This window comes from Dipodomys merriami, unplaced genomic scaffold (genome assembly GCF_024711535.1).
Source record: "Dipodomys merriami isolate MVZ:Mamm:240054 unplaced genomic scaffold, mDipMer1.0.p SCAF_47, whole genome shotgun sequence".
In the NCBI taxonomy this organism is placed as follows: Eukaryota; Metazoa; Chordata; class Mammalia; order Rodentia; family Heteromyidae; genus Dipodomys; species Dipodomys merriami.
Genome location: NW_027206035.1, coordinates 1,211,188 through 1,223,678, shown reverse-complemented (window position 1 = coordinate 1,223,678; position 12,491 = coordinate 1,211,188).

Here is a 12,491-nt window from a genome sequence, read left to right as displayed (position 1 = left end):
GAATACTAATTACATGGAGGCATAATAAATACCCAAGAATTGGCAGGAATGCAGTCTATATACATAAATAATGTATAGACATCACTGGCACTCTATAAAGATCTATATTTATTTGTGTACTACCATCTGCATGTCAATCTGTTTTTATCTTGTCAACCCCTGGGGCTCAATCTCAGGTGCTAGAAATGCTTGTTAGCTCAATATGCCCCAGGCTAGCGTCCTGACACTCACCCATTCATGAATTGGGACTTAAAGGCTGTGAGTTCTAATGCCAGCACTCACAAAAATTGAATCATGGAGTAAGAATCCCATGGTGACACATGTTTTCCAATTCTTTGAAAGTCCTGGGTGTAAGGTATGAAGTTTCATACATAGGCAAATCTATATCTTATGTAATATATGGAGTAAATATTTCATGTGTAATAAGAATCAATAAAATAAATAGTAAATAAATTAATAAAACAAAAAATAAAATGAATAACTACACTAAGTGCAATATGTGGTCAACATATGGGGCTCGATCTCAGGGCCTGGGAACTGCCTGGCAGATGAATTGGCTAGAGGCTTCTGTGCTGACAGTCACCCATTCATGAATTGAGCCTTCTAGGCCCTGAATTTAGATCCCAGTACTGCCAAAAATGTAATCGAGGAGGAAGAAGCCGAGCGTGACACATATTTTCTTTTTCTTTGAAAAGTGCTCAGTGACAGGATGTATAATTCAGATGCAAATATATATGCTATGTAATAGGATGTCATAAATGTAAAAAATGTCATTGGTGGAAGAATTGTCACTACAATAAATGAAAAACAGATTGAATTAGTAGTGAATCATTCTAGGATAAAATTAGACACACTAATTATAGGATATGGATTAAGTTTAATATTTTATTAAGCATTAATAGAATGAAAATTGCATGGAAACATAAATACCTAATAATTGGTAGTAACACATGATGCATAATTTAATTATATAGACATCTGTCACATTCTATAAAATATGTAATTTATGTACAGATGTATGTACTTATAATTTTAATTAATGCTTTATTAATTGTTAACTGAGACACATGATTAAATGGAGACATAATTTAATACCTAAAAATTGGTAGTAATATTATCTATAAATTCATAATGTACAGACATCTTTTGTGTATATAAAATTATATACAGCAACCTCTATCTATTTTAACTCTTTCACTCCTGTGGCTCGTTGGTCGAGTGCTTGACTAGTAAGCACGAATCCCTGGGTTTGAGCCCTCAGTGCCACATAAAAAGAAAACCTAGAAGTTCTGCTGTCTTTCAATCAACTGAGTGCTAGCCTTGAGCACAAACGCTTAGGGACAGTGTCAAAGCCCTTACTCAAGTCCCAGGACTGCCAAAAAAAATTTAAAAAAAGGTAGAATATACTCACTGCAGCTATAGAAGGACAGGACATCAAATACCTCATCACAGAGAAAGCTAGGAGTCTGGTGCTGACAGCTGTCACCTAACCTGACTTAGCCAGATGTAAACTGCTGTAACCCAGCTCCATGGGTTACCCCCATCATCCTGGATTACTCTGCCTTACCCGCGACATCTTGGCTGCTTGGGGGCTTTAAATCCTGGCAGGAAGTCTGCTAGAATCTTTGAAATATGGCTTGAAATGGTAGAACACTAGCCTTGAGAAAATGTTATTAGAACCGTATCCCCATGTTTTGAACTCAAGCACCATAACTTACCTCCCCCAAAATAAAAACACCCCACTAAACTATTAGATATGAAATGTTCCTTGAAGAATGTGAAACCACCTTAATTCTAATTATAGCTTGAGGAACAGAGCTTTGTGCTGAGTCCTTCATAGAGTGATCTGTGCTGAGTCCTGCACGTGCAATGGTGCTATGTGCTGAGTCCTTCACAAGGTGGAGTGTGCTGAGTCCTTCATTGGGTGCTGGGTGCTGAGACTTTCACAAGATGCTGTGTGCTGAGTCATGCAAAGAATGCCATGTGCTGTGTCTTTCACAGGGTGCATTCTTTCAACTTGTCCTTGTAAGAGCTCCACAACTGAGATGATTATGCAGACAAGAATATTGAGGCTCAGATAGGTCCCCATGGCAGGGACCTATTACTGAAGACTAGTGAGTTGTCTCCTGCGGAAAATTGTTTTGTTTTGTATTTTCTCAGTCATGAACCTTGAACTAGGGGCCTAGGCACTGACCCTTACCTCTTGGGCTCATGGCTAGCACTCCACCATGTGGAGCCAAGGAGCCCCTTGTACCAGAAGCCATGGCCTAGGGGTCTATAGCTGAGGTCTGTCATCCTGCCTTCTCAGGATGCTGAGATCTGGGGATCTGGGTTCCAAACTATCCCAGGCAAAAAGGTCCCATGAGACTATCTCCAATTCACCACTAAGAAAACTGAAGTAGAACCTGACTGATTGACGCTCATGTTTGTCATCCTAGCTACTCAGGAGGATGAGATCTGAGGTTCATGGTTCAAAGCTAGCCTGGGCAGAAAAGTCCTGGAGACACTTTGCTCCAATGGACCACCAGCAAAGCTGAAATGGCGCTTTGGCTCAAGTAGTAGAGCACAAGACTTGAGCTGAATAGCTCAAGGACAGCACCCATGCCTAGACATCAACTACTACAACAATAAAAAACGACAGAAAGAAAATAACAAACCTGAAATAGAGGGCTGGGAATGTGCCTTAGGGATAGAGTGCTTTGTATATATGAAACCCTGGGTTTGATTTCTCAGGACCACATCAATAAAAAAAATCCTGAAGTGGTTCTGTGGCTCAAGTAAGAGAGGACTATCCTTGTACAAGAAAATCTAGGTACAGTGCTCAGGTCCTGAGTTCAACTTCCAAGAATGGTGAATGGGCCCACACGCATGCCCGCGCGCGTACACACACACACACACACACACACACACACACACACACACACACACACACACACAGAGATTATGAGTGATGCTGTTACACAAAATGGTAAGGTACCAGGCTTCTTCACTGAGATCATGGTCAACACCTTAGCCCCGTGTCCCCAAAAGCTAGCCACCCAGGGCCAAACTAGGAGAGGTCAAAAGTTTCAAAACCTGATGTGATTCACCAGCCCTAGAAGACAGGAAGCTTTGTGATATCAGATATGTGCTTGGATTTCCCAAGCTTGCAAAAACCTAGGAGAAGCATCATAGGCCCAACATCGCCCTCAATGAAATATTTCATGAGCTTCAGTGCCCTAGTTGTCTGCCAGAAGGACTTTTGAATTATATTGAGAACTGTATTTGAACACTGGTATATAGTCTCACAAAGGCAAGATAAGTGCACAGGATTTGGCCTGCCATGGGTGGTGGCACAAATGAAAGCTTCCTGTCAAAACAGAGCACTGGGGAGAGAGATAGTTGCGAGTACACAGTGACCTTTCTCTCCTGACCTTCAGAGCCCGCTTGCACTCCTTCTCACTATCTGACCTGGATGCAGTTGTTTATTACACAGCAGTACAGGAATGAGGCCTTTTTTCTGCCTGTCCAGGAAATGACAGATATTTCGTCCACAAGGCCTGGGATGCAGAGAAACCCACAGGTTATAATGGGACCAGAGAAGGGAGCCCTGGAACATGCAGTGTCATGAAAGCAATCTCTGTTATGAAATAATTTTAATGAATACAAATTGGTGACGTCCATACATACACAAAGATATGGTGGTACAGGCTCTTTGACGGGGCAGTTCCTGGGGTTGAACTATGAGTCTAGGCATTGTCCCTGAGCTCCTTTTGCTCAAGGATAGTGCATTAACCTTGAATCACAGCCCCACTTTGGTTTTTTCTGTGATCTCTTAGAAATAACAGTGTCATGGACTTTCCTATGCAGGCTGGATGCAAACTAAGATTCTCTACATCTCAGCCTCCTAAGGAGCTGGGATTACAGTCAGCAGCCACTGGTACCTTCTTTCTCTTCATTTTTTAATCTGGACAATATGACTTCTTTTTTTTTTTTTTGGGTCCGCTTGTGAGGTCTGAACTCTGGGCCTGGGCGCTGTCCCTCAGCTCTTCAGCTCAAGCCTAGCGCTCTACCACTTGAACCATAGCACCACTTCCGGCTTTTTTCATTTTGTTTATGTGGTGCTGAGGAATCGAACCCAGGGCCTCAGGCATGCAAGGCAAGCTCTCTACCACTGAGCCACCTTCCCAGCCCACAATCTGACTTCTTAACAGGGTCATTCCAATGCCTTGAATTTATAAGTTAACTACCCAATGATCTTTATGGCTGTTTTCAGTGAGAAGGATTTTCTCGCCTCATCTTCCCCTCTGGTCACAGGTTTGAAGCCAAAAGTGAGAAATGAATGTCACAGGAATTGGGAGAAAATATCCGCAGGACATGCCAGTTCTGTCACTTAGCATTGAGCTGCAGTGAATTTACTGTCTCAGGATGAGAGGACTGAAAGCTGCAATGATTCTCATAATGTCTGCATTGTTCCTTTTGCCAATAAAATGATCTAATATTTATGAGTGTTTTGTGTCTCCAAACTTAAGTATCTAGAACACACTAGAAACATCTTCATACATCACTTTTCCTCTAGTGCCTCTCGAGATTTACAATAAGGTTTTGTGTGGAGCAGCTCCTCTGTGTATCCTTGAGAAAAGCTGCTTGAAGCCTCTTCGGGAAATCGCCATTCAAAGTCAGCCTGAGCAGGAAGTCTGTGAGACTCTTATCTCCAATAAACCATCAGAAAACTAGAAGTGGAGCAGTGGTCCAGAGGGAAGAGCTCCAGCTTTGAGAGAGAAAGCCAAGCAGGAAACACAGGCTAGAACAGTCAGGAAAGCCTGGGAGGTGCTTATGTCCAATTAACGACCAGATGGCTGGAAGTGGAGCTGTGGTGGCGGTAACACCTCAGCCTTGGGAAAAACATCCAAGGAACGCATCGGGCTTGAGTTTAAGCCCTGGAATGACCACAAAAGTTTTCATAAGGAGAAGGCCAAATTTATTTATCAATGCCCTACCTACTTAAGTGTGTATATTACCTCCATGAGTGCAAACAGTCTGTATGCAATACTTTTTCTTTTATTTACTCGTTCATTTTTTCAAAAATGCTCCTAGTGCATACTGCACCATTTTCTTCATTTCAGACCCATGGCTTTTCTATTCCAGGTTTCCAGTCCTGTGTCATTATATGATGCACACAGCAGATCTCAGCAGCCTTTATTTACATTAATTATGAGGCCAATGCAGGACCAGTCACAAATCAGGCAGGGGAAAAGAATATCAGGTTTTGTAGAAGTAACCAGTATTCAGAAAATTAACCTAAGGGACTTAAAATGGTAGCATACTTATGTTTAAAAACTACCATTAAGGAAAATATGAAGGGGCTGGGAATGTGGATTAGAGAGAGAGTGCTTGCCTAGCATGCAAGAATCCTGGGTATGATTCCTCGGTATCACATACAGAGAAAAAGCCAGAATTAGTGCTGTGGCTTAAGAAGTAGAGTGCTACAGACAGTGCCCAGACCTTGAGTTCAACCCCAAAACTGGCAAAGAGATACCTAAGTAGGTAGGTAGGTAGATTAGATAGATAGATAGATAGATAGATAGATAGATAGATAGATAGATAGATAGATAGATAGATAGATAGATAGATAGATAGATAGATAGATAGATAGATAGATAGATAGATAGATAGATAGATAGATAGATAGATAGATAGATAGATAGATAGAAAGTTGATAGATAAATCTGGTCTTGGATGTCAGGAGGAAAGAAGGGAACACTTCCCATTCATGAGGCCTTCTGCAGTGTGCTATGCCACCAGCATCACCTTCACACAATTACAGAGCAGGAAGACTGTCTCTTTCCCACTTCTAAGGTAGCCAAAGGCCCCAGAGCCATGAGGGCAGAGCTAGGTTCTAATTCAGGGGCTTGGAGACAGAAGAGAAACAGCCATGCCTCTAGTTGGTCTGGGGATTTGCATTAATTAAGTGGAGAATGAAGGAAGGAGGATGGACTGGCAGAGGTAGAAGAAGGGCTTCAAATCTGACAGATGGAGAGTCAAAAACCCACTGCCTAAGACGAGAGAGCAGGGTTTTTCTACTCTGTTCCTCCCCTCTCCCCCACTAAACTGGCTCTCTATTGGTAACCTAAAGATAGCCTGAGGCTCCCTTCACTGAAGGAGGAAGGTTAATTAGTCATTGTTTGAAGAGGCTGAGAAAAGCCTGACCCTGGTGTAACTAACAAATATTTCAGGTTTCCCTTCATTGCTGGTTGTTCCTGGAATGAATGAAGTGGTTTTGCAGCTCACTTCCCTGTTTAGTGTGTACATTCTGCCTCCTAATCCTGCAGGCCTAGGTCTCTGCACCTAGCCTGGCTTTTGCAACTGTTTTCTGTCCTTCAAATGCAGTGTTACACTGGAGTTCATCCTGCTAACAGGGCTAGAGCTTGGATCCTGAGAACTTCATTTGAACCTCGGATGGGTCATTGATATTTCTTTCCTCCTTTGATAACTCAGGAACTCTAAGAACATTTAAAGTGCCAGTAAATTCTCATCACCAAGGGAAACACAAGAACCTCTTTGAACATCTGACCTTTCAGAAGTGGAAGTCAGATTGTCATAGACTTCCCTGCCTTGATTGGCTTCACCCTGTGTTCCTGAGACCTCACGCTCCAGAGCTAGGGTGATGGGCGTGAGCTACTGGTGCTCTGGTAGGTTCAGAACTGTAATGACATTGACAATACAAGTCAAATGCTTATCGCAAAGTGTTTGGGGAACATATTAAGCCTTTCAACAATGGACCATTCAGAACCCTGTAGGACACAAGGTTACAATGCTGTAGTCTGAGAGGCTGGGTATATGGATCTGCTACACTTGAACCTGGAGCTCTACCTCCAATTCTGGTGTACATCAGTGTTCATTTTCCAGAGAATGTTCTCCTAATTAGTAAATAGGAAAAGTACTTTGATAAACCCTCACTTTTTTTCCAGGTGTGTGTCTCGAACTCAAGCCTGGGCACTGTCCCTGGTCCCTTCAGCTCAAGGCTAACACTCTACCACTTTAACCACAGCACCACATGGGTCTTTTGGTGGTTCACTGGAGATAAGAGTCTAACAGGCTTTTCCTTGCCTAGGTTGTCTTTGAACTTTGGTCTTCAGCTCTCAGTCTACTGACAAACTAGGGTTCCAGGTGTGAGCCACTGTCATCTCGCCTATTGTTTTTGACACTTCTGGGGCTTTATCATAGGGCCTGGGTACTGTCCCTGAGCTTCTTTTTCTCAAGTCTAGCCACTTTAGCCACTCCACAGCTTCTGGCTTTTTCTGAGTATGTGGCACTAAGGATTCAAACCCAGTCATTCATGCATGTTGAGCAAGCTCTTTACCACTAAGCCACATTTCTAAGCCACCTTTCCAATTTTATCCCTCACCTGCCTATCCTCAAAAAAAGGTTTCTGACTATAAACTGACTATAAAAAGAAATCCCAATGGGAAGATGTCCAAAGATAAGACAAAGCTCATACTTGGGGCAGACTCTAAACATGTGAAGACTGTTTCAAATGCTTCCATTTAATTATGTACTGTGTTTCAACACTTAATAAAATAATAATGAAAAATGAGTCAATATCCTAAATTGTTGTGTTTAATATTATAATATATGTGCAAAAAGTAAAAAACATTGTGTATAATAATACTAAATACAATAATCATTAAATAAATCAAAGAAAAATAAAATGCAAAATCAATAATAAAAATCATAATATGAAATTAACATACATATGTAAATATATATCATATATTACATAAGTATAGAAATATTTTTTCTCTTGCAGGACCTTCATTCAGGACATGGGAATTCTAGCCTGAATTTCTTTTCCTCAAGGACAGTGAGCTCTGCCTTCACCCATGCTGCAAAAGAGTTACCTGGATGGTGAGCTCAAATCCTAACAATGGCAGAAATACTGGCCCCAGTTCCAAGACAGTGACTTAATTTTTATTAATGGAAGCAGTTATGTTTTTTCAGTTCCATACTGAACATTTAAAAAAAGCAATGGCTGGGAAGGTGGCTCAGTGGTAGAGCGCTTGTCTTGCATGCTCAAGGACCTGGGTTCGATTCCTCAGCACCACATAAGCAAAAAGAAAAAAGCCGGAAGTGGCACTGTGGCTCAAGTGGTAGAGCACTAGCCTTAAGCTGAAGAGCTGAGGGACAGTGCCCAGGCCCAGAGTTCAGGCCCCACGACCGGACCCAAAAAAAAAAAAAAATAAATAAATAAATAAAAAAAGCAGTGTAGAATTTTGTACAGCTATTCAGACATCCTTCCCTGATTGCTTCTCTGAGAAATACATTGTTTCCTTTTTTAAATACGTTTTTATTGTAAAAATGTTGTACAGATTGGTTACAGTTACAGGAGCAAGGTAATGAGTACATTTTCTATTGAGCATTGTTGACTCCTCCTTTGTTTTCCCCCTACTATCCTTTCCCTCCCATCTCCACAACTACCTCCCCCTGCCAAGGTCAGTGACTTAGTTTTCCAATTTTGGTTTGCACAGGCTTTGAACTCATGTAGTGGCAACTCTTCCCTCACATTGCTAAAGATTTACCAAGACCCTGATTCTAAATCCCAGGCTAGGAAAGAAAACCGGCAGAAATTCCAAACCAGGGAGCTTTATTTTTTTAAATTTAGATAAATGATTAATTAATTAATTAATTTTTGGCCAAACATGGGGCTTGAAGTCAGGTCGTGTAAACTCTGCCTCAGCTTGGATCTCCCTAGGCTGGGGTGCAGTCTCCAGACCCATAGCCGATCCTGATATCCTAGGCCCAGAGGGATTTTAGGAAGAATAAAAGCTGGAAAGCACAAAAAGTGGTGAGGTGCAGAGTGCTGGGGTTTTACTTGTTTTTTTCTTTGCATGTTGACCATCCTAGGTCTGAATGATATGGATGCAAAGTCGACTTGACCTGTCATTGCTGATGGCTGGTGGGATATCAGTGAAGCCATAGGCCAATCTGTCAACATGGCCCTGGATTCAAATCCCAGTCCTGACACCAATGGCAGGAGATCACAAGAGACTCATTCCTATTCATAGGAATACTGATTGAAAGTGTAGTTCATGCACCGGTCTAGTCTAAAATTGGATGCAATAATCGATTTGGTAGGAAAGTTATAGGTGTCATTTAATCATAGATAGACAGCTCTGGCACTCTTTACCAATGTATATTTATTTGTATACCACCATCTGCCTATCTATGTATCACTGTTTTGGCCAAACCTAGGGGTCGATCTGGGAACCATCTGACAGCCTCATTGGCTAGAGGCTGCCATGCTCAAACTCACTCATTCTTGAATTGAGCCTGCTAGGCACTGAGTTCAGATCCTAGCACTGCCAGGCTTGATGGAGAACACATCTAAAATCTAGATACTTTGTGATGGGATGTAAACTATGTAATAAATTGTATATGTATCATCAGAGTCAATAAAATAAATGGTAAATAAATGAATAAAACAAGAAATAAAATGAATAACCACAGCAAACACAATATGGACTGAACATCTGTACGGAATTACAAATCCTAACTTTAAAACGTATGTAAGATGAACTTTTCCAGGTCTGAGGCTTCAAATCAGCCCCCCATACAAGGAGGGAATTGCGGGGGACCCTGAGATACTCGTTTGTGAACCTATGAGGAGTCATGGAAAGCGATCGATCTCATCCCTGAATGAGTAGTTCATGCATGATGCGAGTAGGAAATGATAGGCAAGACTCATGGAGTATTGATTATTTGTAGAGAAGAGTTGATGAAGCATGATAATTATCATCACAGTCATGAAATGGAGGCATCCAGAAAGATCCAAGAAACAGTAGTCACACAGAATGAATTCTATTACAAGTCACCATCTCTCCTACTCTACACAAATATGTACTTATTTGCATACTACCTTCAGCTTATGAGTGGGTGACTATTATCCTCCCCAGTTTCCCCCTGCCGGGGGCCTCAATCTCAGGTCTTTGAATGGCCTAGGTCCTTCATGGCTCACAGGCTGGTGTGCTCATGTGGACCCATTCACCAATTGGGCCTGCTAGGTCCCAGGTTCAGATCCCAGGCCTGCCAAAAGATTCAGCTTGATGTCAAAAGCCAAGCATTGCACCTGTTTTTCTTTCCTGTGCAAGTCATGGGTCTCAGCTAGGATGGAGAATAAATGGGCCACCCTGTGGCTATGGGAATAAGTTGTTATCCATGTCAGTCAAGGTATACTTGTCATTATATACTCAAGAAAATACACAATATATCCATGAATAGCATACAAAATAAAGAGAATAACTACACTCAATGCATGATGAAGTCCACACACGGATGTGAATATACATACCTTGTTTCAATGATGCATTGAGGACAATTGAGGCCTCCCTGGGGCTCAAACTCAGTTCCAGGGAATGACCCAGCTCCTTAGTGGCTCACAGTCTGTTATGATCACATGATCCCATTGGGCAGTTGGGCCTCCTAGGCTCTGAGTTCGAATCCCAGCACTGCCAAAAGTTCACCCTGATGTGAGAGGCCAGTTGTTGCATCTGTTTTCCTAGGCTGTGCAAGTTCTGTGTCTCACATAGGAAGGAGAATGTATAGGCAAGTCTATACTCATGGGAATAGGTTGTCATCCAGTTCACCAGAGTTATATCTGTCATTCTATACTCAAGAAAATACACAATACATCAATGAATAAGACACAAAATAAAGAGAATGACTACACCGAACACAAGATGCTGCTCACCAATGTTTAGAAATATAAATCCTCTGTTTAATTATGAATTCATGGCTATATTGGCCCCCACCTGGGCTGGATCTCAGGTCCTGGGAATGGCTTAGCTCCTTAGTGGCTCACACCATGGTGTTCTCAACATGTCCCTTTCACTGATTGGGCCTGCTGGACCTTGAGTTCAAATCCCAGCACTGCCAAAATATTCAACCTGATGTAAGAATCCAATTGATCCACCTTTTTTCCTGTCCTGCGAAAGTCCTGGGTCTCAGCGCAGATGGAGAATGCTATAGAGGCAACTCTATAGCCATGGAAATAGGTTGTCATCCATGTCAGCACAGTTATATCTGTCACCATACTCAATAAAATACACAATACATCCATGAATAAGACACAAATTAAAAAGTATAACTACAATGAACTCAAAATGCATACCACTCCTGTAAGTAAAGAGAGATCTTATGTTTAAAAAAGGTGGGCTTATTATTTTGTCCAGTGCTGGGCCTTCAAATCAGGCCCTGGACCATGCCTGACATTCTAGTCTTCAAGGATGGCGAGCTTCAATTCTCCCACAGTGCAACAGAGCTACCCAGACCTGAGTTCAAATCCCAGCACTGACAAAAGATTCATTCTGATGTCAGAAGCCAGTTGTTGCACACGTTTTCCTATCCTGTGAAAGAAGAGGATGGAAAATGCATAGGCAACCCTATAACCATGGGAACAGGTCGTCGTCCATGTCAGCACAGTTATACCTGTCACCATACTTAGTAAAATAAACAATACCTCCATGAATTAGAGATAAAATAAGGAGAAGTGCACCAAACACAAGATGCTGTCCACACATGTATGTCAATTTAGATCGTATGTTTAAATTATGAACTTATGAAATTATGAACTTATATTGGACCACCCTGGGGGTCAATGTCAGATCCGGGGAATGACCTAGCTCCTTGGTTGCTCACAGGTTGGTGTGTTCACCTTAATTTATTGGCCAATTGTTCCTTCTAGGCCCTGAGTTGAGATCCCAGTAACATTAACACGTGGATCGTCGAGTAAGAAGCTGAATGTGAAACTTGTTTTCCTTTCCTCTGAGAATTCTAGGTGTCAAGCATGATGGAGTACATTTCTACAAACCTAGTGCTCTGTGATAGGATGTCATCAATGTAATAAACGAAATGGGTTTCATATAGTAAAATCAATGGTAAATAAATGAATAAAACAAAAAATACAAGCAACAACCACACCAAACATGTATGGACTGAACATCTATAGGTAAGTATAAATCCTATCTTTACAATGCATGTAAATAGTATGTTTTCCAGGGATGGGGCTTGAATTCAGGACTAGTGAACAGGCTTGACATTCTTATCTTCAAGTACGGTGATCTTCCCCTTCATCCACATTGCTGCAGATTTACCCTGATCCTTAGTTCAAATCCAACACCTGGCAGAATAAATAGCTGGAATTGCAAGCCAGGGAGCTAATTTTTTAAAACTTTTTCTCAGCACGGGGCTTGAACTCAGGTCGTGGTAACTCTGCCTCAGCTTCGATCACCCTAGGCTGGGGTGCAGCCACTGGACTCACAGCTGTTCCTAGGATCCTCGACCCCCAGGCCTTGCAGGGAAAACAATGTACAGAAAAACTGTGGCCTTTTTAGGTTTTCTTCCTTTGCACATGACCCTCCTGAGTCTGAATTACACTGTTGCAAAGAGTACTTCACTTTGCATTGCTGAAGGCTGGCAGACTATTGGGGAAGCCATAGGCCCACGTGGCAATATAG